Consider the following 15370-nt stretch of genomic DNA (forward strand, 5'->3'; position numbering starts at 1 on the left):
CTTTTAATGAGCGTAGTGAGTGTACACAATAAATACATTCGTATAACTGCAGTTAAAACATGACGGTGGCTTGTATATTATACTACTGTCTGGTAGGTACAACATTTTAAACAACCAAATATATTATAATATACATACATCATCTTATATTTGTATTACACGAACGTGTTTTTTCTTGACATTTGGGTACCTAGCAATAATTTAGTTCGACATTTATCGGTATGAAAACGATTTAAATATCTTAATAATGCGTAGTGTAGGTATAGTGTACACCTTACCTACTGTATTACAGAACTTTTTTTTAATTAATCTATGTTATCTAAATGACATATAGATTGTAAGTAGGTACTTTATTAAATTTAGAGTTTTTACAAAATCTAAAGTTTATACAACATTTCAGATGTTTGTTGCACAGTGCCTTAATTTAGTACATTTATAATTAATAAATTATTACTTAATTATTCATAAATAATTTTAAAACTTTATCTCGTTAAATAAATTGTTAAAAACATACATTTTAGAAAGTTATTATATATCGAGAAAACAATACTAAATGTACATGTAATATTAAGTTATAGTATATTAATATCATATGCTTATATAACTAATAGTAATTAATTTAGTTACGACTAAATAATATACTAATCATTTTAAATATATAAATTTGTAAATTTAAAACCAAACAACCATACATAACGTTACAATGTATGATCTAAACATTCTAAACTCTGAGTATCCTATTTTACAATATATTGTAGACATATTATAACAATATACTTACTGAAATAAAAATATAATTTATAATTTGGTTTTTTAAATTTACTTATTATTATATTATGATTATGATTAAATAACAAAGTAATTTTATTTGAAATTTGTAGTAGACATGCATTTTTTTTTATTTGTTGTTAATTTTTTCGTAAATATAGTATCATTAGTATCAAGTAGTTTTAGTTTTAACTTATAATTAATATTATTTCTTTATTCGATTTTGCTATAACGGTAAAAATAATTATAACTAGTATTAATGACCAAACTTCAATACAATATTGCTTAACACATATAAGTTAATAGTTTATTATAACAAAATATAATTTTTTAAGTATTGATTTTCTTCACATAATTTCAAATACATGGTTTTGTATGAAAAATATTATTATTATTGAGTTTTTGATTTAAAATAATATTACTGAAACTCATGTACCCACATTCATGTAAGAAAATCAGTAATTTTTTTAGTCAATCTTTTCAAATTTATAATTTTTAGTGAGGAACGAAATAACTATTGATTCTATTTCCTGTGAATATTCAAATAAACATCCCCCGTTTTTGTTTGTGTAGTTAGATATTCAAATACCATATCATAACTTTTTAACATGGAGGTGCTAAGAGGACTTCCTATTTCAACAACAGGGGTGACGATAATTACAAGGGTGTCTGTGAAGTATAATAATATTCGTTTTGGTTGCACTATTTCGGGTTCTCACTCCCTCTTTCACTTTTTTGTTGTTTATATTATGGATATTAAAACGTCCACACCCGCCGATGACACACTCGATAATATGTTTTTTCCATTGTTTCACGCCTACAAATTCATAAATCCTTAAGGCCTAAATAGCACCATATGACGAAACTTCCTTGATAATCTACATAAATCAAAGTGATTAACATTTTTTGTATTACTGATTGATCATATTAAAGATGTTGATTTTAACTTTAGTTATAATTTGTTATAAATCAACTAACATGTTTAACAAATTTGTGATTATGATATATTTATACATGATGTTCGTAAGTTAGTACGTATAGGAACTAATAAGTCCAAAAATCAATACATTACAGTAAAAATATGATAATTTTAATGTTGATTTTAAATTATAGTACAATGATATTTATTTAAAGATAATATACTAAGCCCTGATTTTAATTTTTTAAAAACATTAAAGTAGAATTGTCTACAATGGGTGACAAGTTTTAATTATCTCTTTATGGACGGTCTTGCAATTTACTCGCATACGTTCCACGTCAGTCTATATTAAGCACGCCACGCTGAACACTCAATGCTCGAACCCTTTATAGCTAAATCCAGTCTCCAGATTTATCATTAAGATTGATATATCCACCCTTTGAAAATAAAACTTAGTAAAAACTTATACTTATTTATATTTCATACACATTTTACTCAACACTGATTGCATATTAACAACATAATAATCATATATTTGTGTTGCATTAAATATAATATTATTTATACAGAAAAAATAGGAAATAATTTAATTAAATTTTAGTTAAATATTATTCATTAATTTCTAATTTTAAGTAAAAATTTAAAAACATAAGAACTTTTTAAATTATAAATATTGTCAATCATTTTTCATTATATCTATTGTTATTGAACACGTCATAGAATTTGACAAAATAACTACCAAATTAAATAGTTAAACATTTTAAACAAACTTAAAATATCCGAAATTCACACCTATCTTTATTAGTTACCTACATATTTCTAATTTATTCTGAATTATAATAACACATTGGTACTATAATATTTAAGATATACCTACTGTACTTTTAACAACAATAATATGTATTAATTAAAAATTATGATAGTGCATAGTCACATAGTTGCATTATATTAATGTTTGTATAAATAACTGTAAAATAGATCATACTAAAAAAATATTTTAAATTACTAAACAAAACTCATTTTTGATGTAATAAAAATTAAGTTTTAAAACATTTTATATTTTATTCTTAAAATATTATCAATTTAAATGGTAAATGAATTATTTAAAAAAGCCCCGTGTGAAACAATATGCTCATCTGCCTGAATAATTTTAACCATCCCATGATTAGATAAGACTATAGATTTACAATTTATATTGGGTAAATAAATCTTGTGTTTGTGCCCAGTGTATAATGGTTTTTAAACGTTCACATAAAATGTCGAAGGGTGAGCAAGATATCATCACCTTGCCACCACGCTCATACACACGCGCTCACAAGACGCACGCATGTGTATATTATACTGTATAAATATATAATATATATAGAACAACAATAGGACTGAAAACGATAAGTGGAATTTTTGTTTAATTACTTATGAACCCCAAACTTAACCAGTTGCTATTGTCTGCTAGTAAGGACGAAAGAAAAATATTTATTTCATTGGTTTGTTAAAAACACTTTGAGAATATAAAGACATACATTTAGACCAATAAAATTTTCTTTATGTATTTAAAAGAAATAGTTTTTATGTTATATTTATGTTTGAATTTGGTACATATTTTCGATACACCTGTCAGATATACGAGTAAAGTATTATAAAAACGCTCATGTTATGTACGTGTATATAATTCTGTGCAATGAAATTTCCCGTCGGCCGGCAAACTTTTTTTTCTTTAGTATATTTATTTTTAGTGCATACAGGGGCCAGTAACCCTTTAAAGCGCCCGTCTCTGGCATCTTCCATCTCAAATTAAACGCATACATATTATTATACATATTCCCCTGGGATCCAGGAAAATTTCATCTAACACATTCATTACTGACTATCACTTAAGAGTGTGTATATAAATTTACTTTATCTTTATAATCTTTCGCATTTGTTTACTCATTAGTCATTATATATAACATAATATAAAAAATATAATATATACAAAATATTATACACGTATAATATGTAACATTCGGTGGTTATTTCCTATTGCATGGTTGTAACTTATAATGTTTACAGATAATACGGCTATAATTATACTTGAAACATACTTTATTCGAACAATTATAATATATAATAATTTCTAATAGGTAATACCTACTACAGTATACAAACATGATACTATTGATACTTACTTTAAATTTAATTTTATGTACATAATTATAAACACATATTTTTGATGTTTTGTAATACTATTTGTTTTAAATAGAAAATAGCACATTTTATTTTGTATTTTTTATACATTCGAATGTTTTAGTCGTTTTAGATAATCTTATCAATAGACTATACATTAAGATTTAGTTATTATCATACAAATTAAAAAGTACTTAATTCAATTCTATACATTTTTAGGATTAAATTTATAACTAGGTAGTAGGTACCTACTTAATACCCTATTATTTATTAATAATATGGTATCTTATTATTACATATTTTTTTCATTATAGGTACATATTACACAATGCACACATATGAAGCTTTAGAAAACTTATATTTTATTTAATATATCAAATATTCATTGTTTTATTTACAAGAATACAAGGTAATAATAAATATTATTACAACGTATTTCACTTCAAGTATTCATTTATTACATAATTTACACAAATAACATTTTGAATAAGATAATTTAATTTGAATCCAATAAAAATATTTACCTGCGTATATCCAAAGTAATAAATTTATATATGCAATTGGTTGTAATTAGTTATTAATTTCTTGTATGTGTTATCTATAACTTGTATTATAAAAATCGTAATAATTCATGTGTTGAAAAGTTCAAACATACATTATTGGTTTTTTATTTAACCATATTAATTTTATTTACTCCATTAAACATAAATTAATACTTATTTGATTTTACATTCAAAAGTATACTTGGATCTTTAATTATTCATTAATCGTTATTATTTATTATAAATAATTATTTGGATTTTACAAATTATAAGAATAATTACTGTTGAATTAAAAATATAAAATTTTTCTTTGTGATAAATAATAATATTATTAAAAAAAATAATACACGTAATATATTCAAGGTCACGGGACATAGTATTTATTATTTAGTTTATCAACTTGTAAAACCGAATATCAATAAAACGATCTTTTAATTAGAGTATCTAATAATAATATTAGTCACTTTAAATATTCAGTATCTATCTACTATTTTCATTATTTTTTTAAATCTATCAAATTAGACGTAATTATTAGTTTATTTAAGTTCTTATAATTTTGTTATTAAATATTTTAAGAGAAAGAAAATAGTATGATATTAATATGTTAACGAGAAAGATAAATAACACGACAAATGAGCACTATATAACACTAGGAAATATTGCATGTCTAAATGGATTATTAAATAGAAGTGTTATACTTGACAAATTTATTGTTTATAGTTAGTAGTAACAAATAACTAACAGTGTTACTAGTGTAAAACATATATTATAATTGGAGAGACGGATTGATACTGTGATGGATTGTAAAGTATTTCTTACATTATTATTTAATATTTATCAACATATTATAATAATAAGCGTACTAAAAATTATTATGTTCTATTCAAAAACAAATACCTATTGGTAAACACCATATCATGGAAATAGTATAGTATTCTATTATACTCATTTTCTTCAGTAAATGATGACATTAAAATTTAAATATTGCGGAAAAATACTTTTTGGAATTAAATCTTGCTGATAAACTAAAATTGTATAATTTTTGAGAATATGGATACCTAAATTGAAAAATGTTAACAAATTTGATTTGAAATATCAGACTCCAAAGTAGAAATTAAATTTGTAAAGTGATTATGTTTTTAAAATTTTTACACGAAGAGTTTTTCAATCATAATAATATTATAGGCTTACTACAATTTTAATAAAGTATCGGCGGAATTTATAAAAATTATAAACCGGTCTAGACCGATAACTTCATAATTTACATTCAATTTACGGTTTCATCGCATTTCTTGAGATTTAATCACATAACCGATTACATACATTAAATGTATATACGTACATATGTATAAAATATAAATATACTGACATACCGCGTCTTGTTTACGTTTAAACTGTTAGAAAATCGAATTAAGATTAATGGGCGATAATTAAGTGTTTTGTTTTATCATATCGTATGATAGCCCACCTTATCTACCTATAGTACCTATAATAGTAATGTTGACAAAGACGTAAAATCTTGCGGAACGAATATATAAATACATTTTTCGCCGCTTCTAAACGAGTCGTGAACGGGAACGGAATATAAGATTAACCCTCTCCCCCCTTCCACCGGCCTTCGTTTGAATTTAAACACTTCCGATTACACTTCCGCCGGTGGTGACGTTGAGCTTTGTACACCGTATACCTATATTATATATAAGCGCATATACTTACATGCTATACGATATACATATACATATATATGTTTATATATATGTACGCACATCATATAATTGTAGATAGCGTATATACCAGCGGAGCGCACATAATGTATATCCGGTTTTCTGGTGACCGTTGCAGCCGGTTAGTTATCCACAACTATATTTATATATATCGTACATTATAATACTGCGCGTCGGCGGCGGTGCAGGCGGCGCCACGACGAACACGCAAATTGGCTTTGGCCCGCGACGCGCGAGTGACACGGCCCCTCCCCCACCCACCCATAGACGCCGCGAGTGGCCGGGAAACGGCGGAATGACATATAATAATACACGAAATACATAGAATATCCTAAGTGCGGAGCGGATGGGTGCGTAAGGGGGTGCGCTTGGAAAAAGGGCCCGCAATTAGGTTAACGTTCCGCGCATTTTCCCCTCTTCCCGCGGGAGAAGCCCCGCGGCGGCGGAATCCGGTAGCCGGGAAAGCTCGTAGTAATATATTATGACTCATCTGCCGCCGTCCCGTTGCCAACGGTGACGAGATGAAAAACGCACGCGCCTTTTTTCCGTGCGTCCGCGTCTTTTCCCGCGAACACCTATCGCGCCGCCACCGCCGCCGCCGCAGGTCTCGTGTGTGTCCGGAACACGTACGAAGAATGCGCCGCAGACGCGCGGGCCACGGCGCGCGTGTTCGGTCCGCGTGCACATACACGACACGCGGTGTATGGCGTTGGCGGCGGTCACCGCGTCACCATACAGCACTCCCGCGTGACTCACGAGCGCGAACCTCGTGAATTTATTTTGTCGAAGTTCCCGTTTACATGTATGCAGTAATGCACGAGCAGGAAACGATCATTTCCGAAATCTGCAGCAGTGACGTATGCGCGTGTATTATACACTTATTACGTTTAGAGCACACGCGTGCGGTGCCATCGTTCCACGCCATTGAATTCGACGGGGTGAAAATGTCCGATATATATTACACAATAGTGGTAATAATATATGAATTTTAATATTATAATTTATAACACGTAGTATGGAGTATGGACTATGGAGTTATACATTTTTAACGTAAGAATCTATAGCTATTTCAGAAAACACAAACGTTTTTAAAACACATATATTTTACATGATAAGAAGTCATTGCAAAAAAAATTATATGTTTGTTGTTTTAATGACTTAAAATTATGAAAAAAAAAAATATTTTAAAAATGTTTATAGTTTTTGAAATAATGTATATCTTACGTTAAATAGATCATCCGGTATACGTTTATGTATTATTGAGTATAACCCGACAAGCCCGGGAAAAAATGAACAAATATGACGCTGTATACATATATAAGTATCTTTTTTTAGTGTAGGTATTTCAGTACACTTTTTTTTTATGATGGATTGGATACAACGAATTTGATATACAATATATTTTCGAACGTAGGTTAAATACAAATAAATTGTCAACATTTTTTTGGTATCTACTCTAAGAATATTTTGAAATTTTCGTTAAAAAATTGATCGAATAGTTTTTGAATATATAAAATACCTACAAACATACATTACTTTATATATACATTATATACGCTATAAAAATCTCTTTCATTTCTTTAACCAATACCTTGTATAATATTAACAAAAAAATATTCGATTTTTGTTAGTTACAACACTCATAACGAAGTTCCAATGTGAGTCAACCAATATGGGTTATAAAACAAAATTATAAACCCTCCCTAAGTCTCATGAAAAATGTGTGTAAATTTGGTGTCATTGGTTCAATAGTTTCCAAAATTAACAAATACTATAACAAACACATAAACATTGTTAAATAATATTTTTTTTTCTTGTTAATCATCCTACTCATTGCATGCCATTGTTTCACTACTGCATGAAATAAAATGGTAAAAGGTTTAATCCTTAGTGTATATTTTGATATTTTTGAACGTTACGGCATTTTTTACGATTAGTATTAGTTGGTTGTTTTATTATAAACTCGACTAAATTAATCAATACCAAAATGTGTCGAAACCAATCACTTGTCGCGAAACAACCATTTTTTTACATAATTTATACGGGTATTAAAAAAATATATACACGCAGGATACAAACGTACACCCTCGCATCTAACAATATAATGACGCCACTCCAGTGCACGTATATTATAACATACGTGTATTATGTACATACCAAGTACTAACATAATATATTATAAACGTAGGTTGTAGATACTAAGTTTATATCGTATAATACCCGCTACCCATAATATATTATATATACGTTATTACATTATATTCAATACAAACCTAAAAATGTATCATATTATTATTATATTTTTATGTAGGTACCCACTATAAATATTAACGGCAGTGCCTAAAAATTGTATATGTCATATCATATTATAGTTATTATATATTTTTGATTTCCTAATGTTAAGGTTATATCCAGACAATTTGACCAATTGTTGTCAAAATACATATTGGGTACAACGCATATTATATTATTATGATATGATATAAATATATAATATAATATTATATTGTTATAAATTGTTCTCAAAAAAAATTTCCGGTTAGGTTAGGTTATACAAAATTCTTAGATGTATTTTTATTTTTTATTTGATATTATAATTAATAATTTATATATAGATCATGTCTGACAATAATTCACCGGATTTAAAAAAAATATCTGTAAATAAAAAACTCGTAACATATATTGGTATTTGATAACCATTTAATTTAAACATCGCAAATGTTTACGACATTGTATATCTACCAGAATAATACCTATATTATTTATCTAAATATGATGTGTATCAGAATAATTTAAATGGAGACAAAATTATTTTTTGTAAATTAATTATTTTAAATATTTGACATTGTTCTAAATATTACTTTTATTAGCCTAAATGTGAAATGTCTAAACCGTAACTAAAAATATTTAGTAAAATGTATGAATATTAGATAGATAAATGTAAATATAATAATATGTAAAATATGTAAATATGTGTTATTTTAATATTAAATATATCAATATATGTGTAATAAAATAACGATCTTAGTAGGTGTTAATTACAATTTAATCTAACAATCATTTTACTATCATAACTATTTAATATCAATTTATTTGCTAATACGAAATATACTAATAAAAGTGATACAGAATAGCATTAAACGTTTAAATAAGTATATCCAATTTCTAAAGATGAAAGTATAAATTATATGAATAAAATAAAACTATTAAAATCTTGTTTCAAAATATTTATTCTGATTCTAAAAAACACTTTACTATTATTTTTATATTCATGACATTTTCGACTGAGCTTATGAAACATTACAATGAACCTAAACACATCAACCCACGTACATTTTCACACCATAGATGTATTCAAATAATAAATTATATAAATCCTGACGTCATATTCGATATCCAAAACCGAATAACATCTACTATATTATAACTAGCTTTATTATGGACCACAAATAAGTAATAACGAGAGGAAAAGTGTAAAAACTAAATTATTAATGTAGATACTGAGTGGAACAATGATATATATTTCATTTTTATTTTTGAATTAGCTTCGGTAACAATAAGGTCATAACTCATATTTTTTATATGATTATTCTCTATTTACATTTTTACTTCGACATTTACAATAATGTAACAAATAACAATACGATTAAAATTATTTTTTATATATTTAACAATAATAATCTCAATACAAATACAATTCTAGAATAATACCTACAATGAAATAGATAGGTATTTTTATAGCAATATAAAGTTTTTAATTAGTTTGATTTTCAAAAATTATAACTGATTTAATTAATTATTATTCAGTCATAAATTAAATACATAATTACATAATATTTAATTTTACACAGGATATTTAGTACAATACTTATTAGCTTATATTACAATTTACAATATGTTAGACATCCTCAGCCTGCTATTGTGCCTTTATTATATATGACTATATGAGTATCACCTTACTGTAGAGGAAATGATATCGAATTTATCAACACAATGTAGGGATACTTTTACAGGATATTGCATCTGCGGAATACGTCTTGCGTACATAAAAGAAACATGATAAATGCACCTAGGGTCAACAGGTTATGGTTTCCAGTATATCAAACTCAAAATACAATCCTTTAATCAAAATTAAGTTGAATTTATTTTATACTTGAAATGTAGATCAATAATAATCTAAATGTATAAATGAAGAATAAAATGATATAGATAGGTACCTCAATACCTATATGTTTTAGTTTAGGTAAATTGTTGAATTGTTGGTATAAATTTAATCTTTTTGAGTTTATTTTCATTCTTATAAAATATGGTATGCTTAATTTTAATCACTTCCAATATATACAGTCTATTAGAAAATTGGGACTATTATGGTATATAATCTATAAATTACTTTGTATCTGTATTAATATATTATTATAAAATTTCTAATAATCATTTTTTGTAAAAATAATAGTACCTATATAAAATATAATAAAAAAATTATTGATTATAATTAATTCAAATTTAAATACTTCTTAAAAAATCATCAAAATTATTTAATATATTAGTATGTAAATTCCTCCATCCATGTTTCAATTTAATGACTACCTGAAAATTGTAATAATTATTAAGTAAAATAATATAGGTACTTTAAATATACATGGTTTTAATTAGTTACTTTTAGCAATTTTCAACATGTACCACAAATATTCTTAACAATTATCCATCACTGAGTACGATCTCTATAAGGGTCAAGGTCAAAAAATATTGTAATATAATATTTGTATTAAATCAACCATTGTCAATTGTGTAGGTGGCCCTAACATTTAAAGGCAAAACAATCCGACGGACACAATTATATATTGACATATTATATCAATTAATGAATTAACTATTACTTTTCAGGTATTTAAGTGTAGTTTACACATTTTGCATACAACATAGTGGAAACCTAAAAACCATTTAAATAATTGTCAACGTGATTCGTGGAATTGATAAATCTTATAAATTATGTTTTATCATTTTAATGAAAATATTTACAGTTTATGTTTATTAATAACTTCTAATGGTAGGTAACAGGTAAATTATATACGTGTTATATATTATATAGTCGAAACGGCAATTACAGCGGCCCATAGTGTAGTAATAAATATAATGGAAGTCGGAAGTATCAGATATGCCTTAGTCTCTAGCTATTTTGACAAATTGTTTAGGCTCTTGCAGCTCATTAAACTTTAATCTCCTGGAAAAGGGTGAAATGCCTACAGACCCAGTTTCGCAATCGACCCCCGTTTTATCGTTTTATGTCTATGATATGGTATATATATATAAGTCAAGAGAGAAAGACGAAGAGAAAAGAGGAAAAATGTAATATGGACACTTTACGATGGTATATACGTATAAAAGACACTCGGAAGACGTAGAAAAGATTGTTTTCGGTAGAAAATGGGAAACGAAGAAAACGTCAATACGGGTTCAGAATGAATACAGTAGGGGGGTTAATAAATTGGATTTCGAACAGAAGAGTTTTTCAAGTTTTGTTCAACTAAACATATATATCTGTTAACATGTATATATAAAAAAAAACATTTAAATTGTCTCTTAATTTTAATTAAATGAAAGTCTCAAAGAACATTTATTCCTGTCAAAATGGATTAGTGCTAAGCAAATTAAAACCATGTAATTTTTATCCATAAATTATTATTCTTTCTTTACCTAACTTAATACTTGTTACATAAAGAATTACCTTGAACTGAATAGTTTTAATTACAGTTGTTAAGCTGTTAAATGATTTTTGATGATTTTATTTGTAACTTATAAAGGCAAGTTACAATTTGTAACCTCAACTATAAGCTTATAAGTTATAATAGGCATACTGGTTTGAACATAAAAATACCATATACATATCAACTGACAACTGTTATAGTATAAAAATATTTTTAAACAATTCAGGCTTATGAAACAAAAAAGCTTATGGTTTAGGTGTATTATTGTAGCTGGTACCTTGAATTGAAATGTTGATTTAGCCTCTGGTCAGACATTAACCAACATATTTTATTAGATTAAATTATAAATGTATACTTAATGGCTAATGTGATTAGCTAGGTATGTAGTTTATCCGTTTCTTTGCGATGTAACAAAGTAATCGAATACATTTTATTTATTTATTTACTCGAGAGATTATAAAATTTAGAAATTGGGTTTATCAGGTAAATAATAATATTCATGGTGAATAAAGGAAAATTCAATGAAGTTTAATGATAATCTAGAAAATATATTATTATTATTGTAATATGTATAATTTAGTTTCGTTTCAATTCCCATTTTACTAGTAATTCTTGTAAAAACTTTCTTTAGATCGATTTTAAACATTAACAAACCCTTACATATTTTACTACCTAACGTGATATTTTTAAAGACTCTTAATCCACAGTAACAATAATTTTGAATTTTCTAGTGAGACATAAATATACTCCTGGTATAACCTAGTGAGTTCACACATAATATAAATTTCAACAGTTAGCTAGGTATAATTTTAGACGTTGTGAAAAGTAGAAAATAATATGTACCAAAAAATTAAACATAATTACATTATTTTGTCGTTATGTTGTGTATCATGTATTATTTACTCGTTATGTATGACAGACCACTATAATAATATACACATATGTTGCTTTTCTCGCGAACCGTTATTATTACTTATTAATTATATACAGTTGTCTGGCTATTTTATTGCGACTATACAATAGACTTTTTGGAACTTATAATATGTTATACATTTCTAAAATGATGAAATACTCCATAAATAAAACAACATTTGAAAAATAATATAATTTAAATTCCAATGCAGCGGTGGATTTCTCTGCAATATAAGAAAAACAATCATGTAATTATTGCCTTTTTTTGTTTTATTCTATGTATTCATTTCAACATAAAGGTGTACAACATAGAATTATTCTCTATACATATTTAATCGCTAATCACTAATATTACTTATATCTATAATTAAAAAATGTATAATATTATGTATTTTATTACTCATATAGTCATATATAATAATCAAATTTACTTATTGTATTATATTAAATATAGATTGTAAATAAACAAATTTTAATGAAAAAAAAAAAAATATATAGTCATATATTTTTAACCTACAGGCGACAGACACTTATATTATAATAATATAATATAATATTAATGATAATGAGTTTATTCAGTCGGGAATAACAGTTTTTAAATAATATTTTTAATGAAAAGCCAGTATCAAAAGATATCGTTATTTATATCGTGCATATTTTAAGTAAAATATTATTAGTGAAAATATTTTTCAGTGATTTATGAGTTATGACTTTAAAAACTTTTCTCAAACTTTTATAAACTTTTTATTCAATACTCGTACAACTTACATCATATATTTTTATCTTTCTAAATTGCTGATCAACAATATTAAAAATCTAAAGTAGCAAAAATAACTATTTTTCTAAACACCGAAAATACATTAGGGAAATTAAATACATACATTTATGTTTCCAACTATGAATCGTTATTTTATTCTAAATACTGTTTCAACCTGCAATAAAACTGTGCCGATTAACCAGAAAACAAAATAACAGCACCCATTACCTATTTATAGAAGCTGCGAATCCACTATTATTCTTTTACTGCAGTCAAAAAAGAAAATGTTATTCCCCAAAGGTCTTCTCAGTATGGCAGAAACTGAAAACAACGTAGGTAGGTATACCAAATGGATTTATTCAAATTGAGTTTCATCGCCTCCGGGTCAAAAGTCTTCCACCCCTCCAAAAGTCGCCAGGTTAATTTCAACCGCTGCTCTTTTACAACCTTTCCATTTACCCTACAAACACCATTGCACGAGTAACCCTAAACATACGTTTTGACGACCTTTGAACAGGAATTTTAGATTACAGTCTTTGTAAGTTAGTATCCGTGTGTAAGTGTATTGGAGTAAATATCAAATATTTTCAATATTCATACTAAAAACACATGTATAAGTAGTATAACATATGTTCATTACATCACATATTTGTATCATATTCGTTGTTCAATAATAACTTTTAAATTTTAATATCTACAAAATAGTGAATAATTTTATCGATTAAAATATGTTATGAAATATTTTTTGAAATGATTCTGACCCTCGTCTTATTTTTATATTAATATATTGTTAAAAATGAATATGTGTATGGTAATAACGATTAAATACATAATTTGTACAAATAAAATGGTACATAAGAAAATTAGTAGGTATTGCATTAATTATTTTATAACAATATTTTATAATACGGTAATTAATTGATTATTATTATATATAAAATCATGTGAAAATAATTCTTTAGCAATTAATTTTAAATTTCAGGTATTCATAAATTTTATTAAATTATAAACATTTCTTTTACAGTTGCATTATATTTATATGCATACATATCATATTCAGTATTCACGAAATATGATATTGAATTATAATTGTTGACGCATTTAATTTTGTTCCCAACTGCACTGTATTTCTTTTTAGATCAAAGTAATTTGTCATATTATATTTTTTATGAAAAGCTATGCAATCTTCACAATTTTCGTTTAGCTAACACTGTCTTCTTCCCTAATCGATATGATGGTATGTATACTGGTTATACAATGTCAACCATTACCGTCTACCACACAATACTACAGTAAGTGAATAGTCTAACATTGTAGTATAGTACTGCACTACTGCTGTATTTGTAGTAGTATGTTGACTGTTGAGTAAAAAAAATTGATTTTCTTGGACACTTTTAAAACTTGAACAGAGTGAAAGAGAGCTGAAGCCAAAGCGTATAATAGAAAGTCAATCACTGGGTTTTTTTTTAAAGGTATTTCACCGTGCATTGTGATGTTAGCTTAGTCAACGTAGGCGCGATTATTTCCCCCCTTGCGTTGGTTCCTGTTAAACAAATGAATGTCAGAAGGTATATTATACCTAACCTATATATAGCTATAGTAGCAATGCGTTGGCTTCAAGTTTTTTGTTCATAACTAGTAATAATTTATTGTCTTTTCAAGAGTTAATGCGTTTACACTAACAATAGAATATTATTAAAATAAATTAACCTACTAACATTAACTTTTTTTTTTTTACTAGTTTAGTTTGTGCATTTTATGAATTTTGATATGGGTGCAGTACGTATAAATCTTATAACTTATTCATTAAAACATAAAATAAATTTAAAATTTATTATTTATATTATATTAATATACATGTCAATTTCATGCCGCTATCC

At 26.3% G+C, this 15370-nt stretch overlaps 1 protein-coding gene across 4 annotated transcripts in view; it reads left to right on the forward strand.

Annotated features, from left to right (window-relative positions):
- The window catches only part of LOC113554903 (protein sickie), a 77979-nt gene that overhangs the window by 328 nt on the left and 62281 nt on the right, over window positions 1-15370 (forward strand). The gene's annotated exons all lie outside the window — the stretch shown is intronic.

Source organism: Rhopalosiphum maidis, chromosome 2 (assembly GCF_003676215.2).
Source record: "Rhopalosiphum maidis isolate BTI-1 chromosome 2, ASM367621v3, whole genome shotgun sequence".
Classification (NCBI taxonomy): Eukaryota; Metazoa; Arthropoda; class Insecta; order Hemiptera; family Aphididae; genus Rhopalosiphum; species Rhopalosiphum maidis.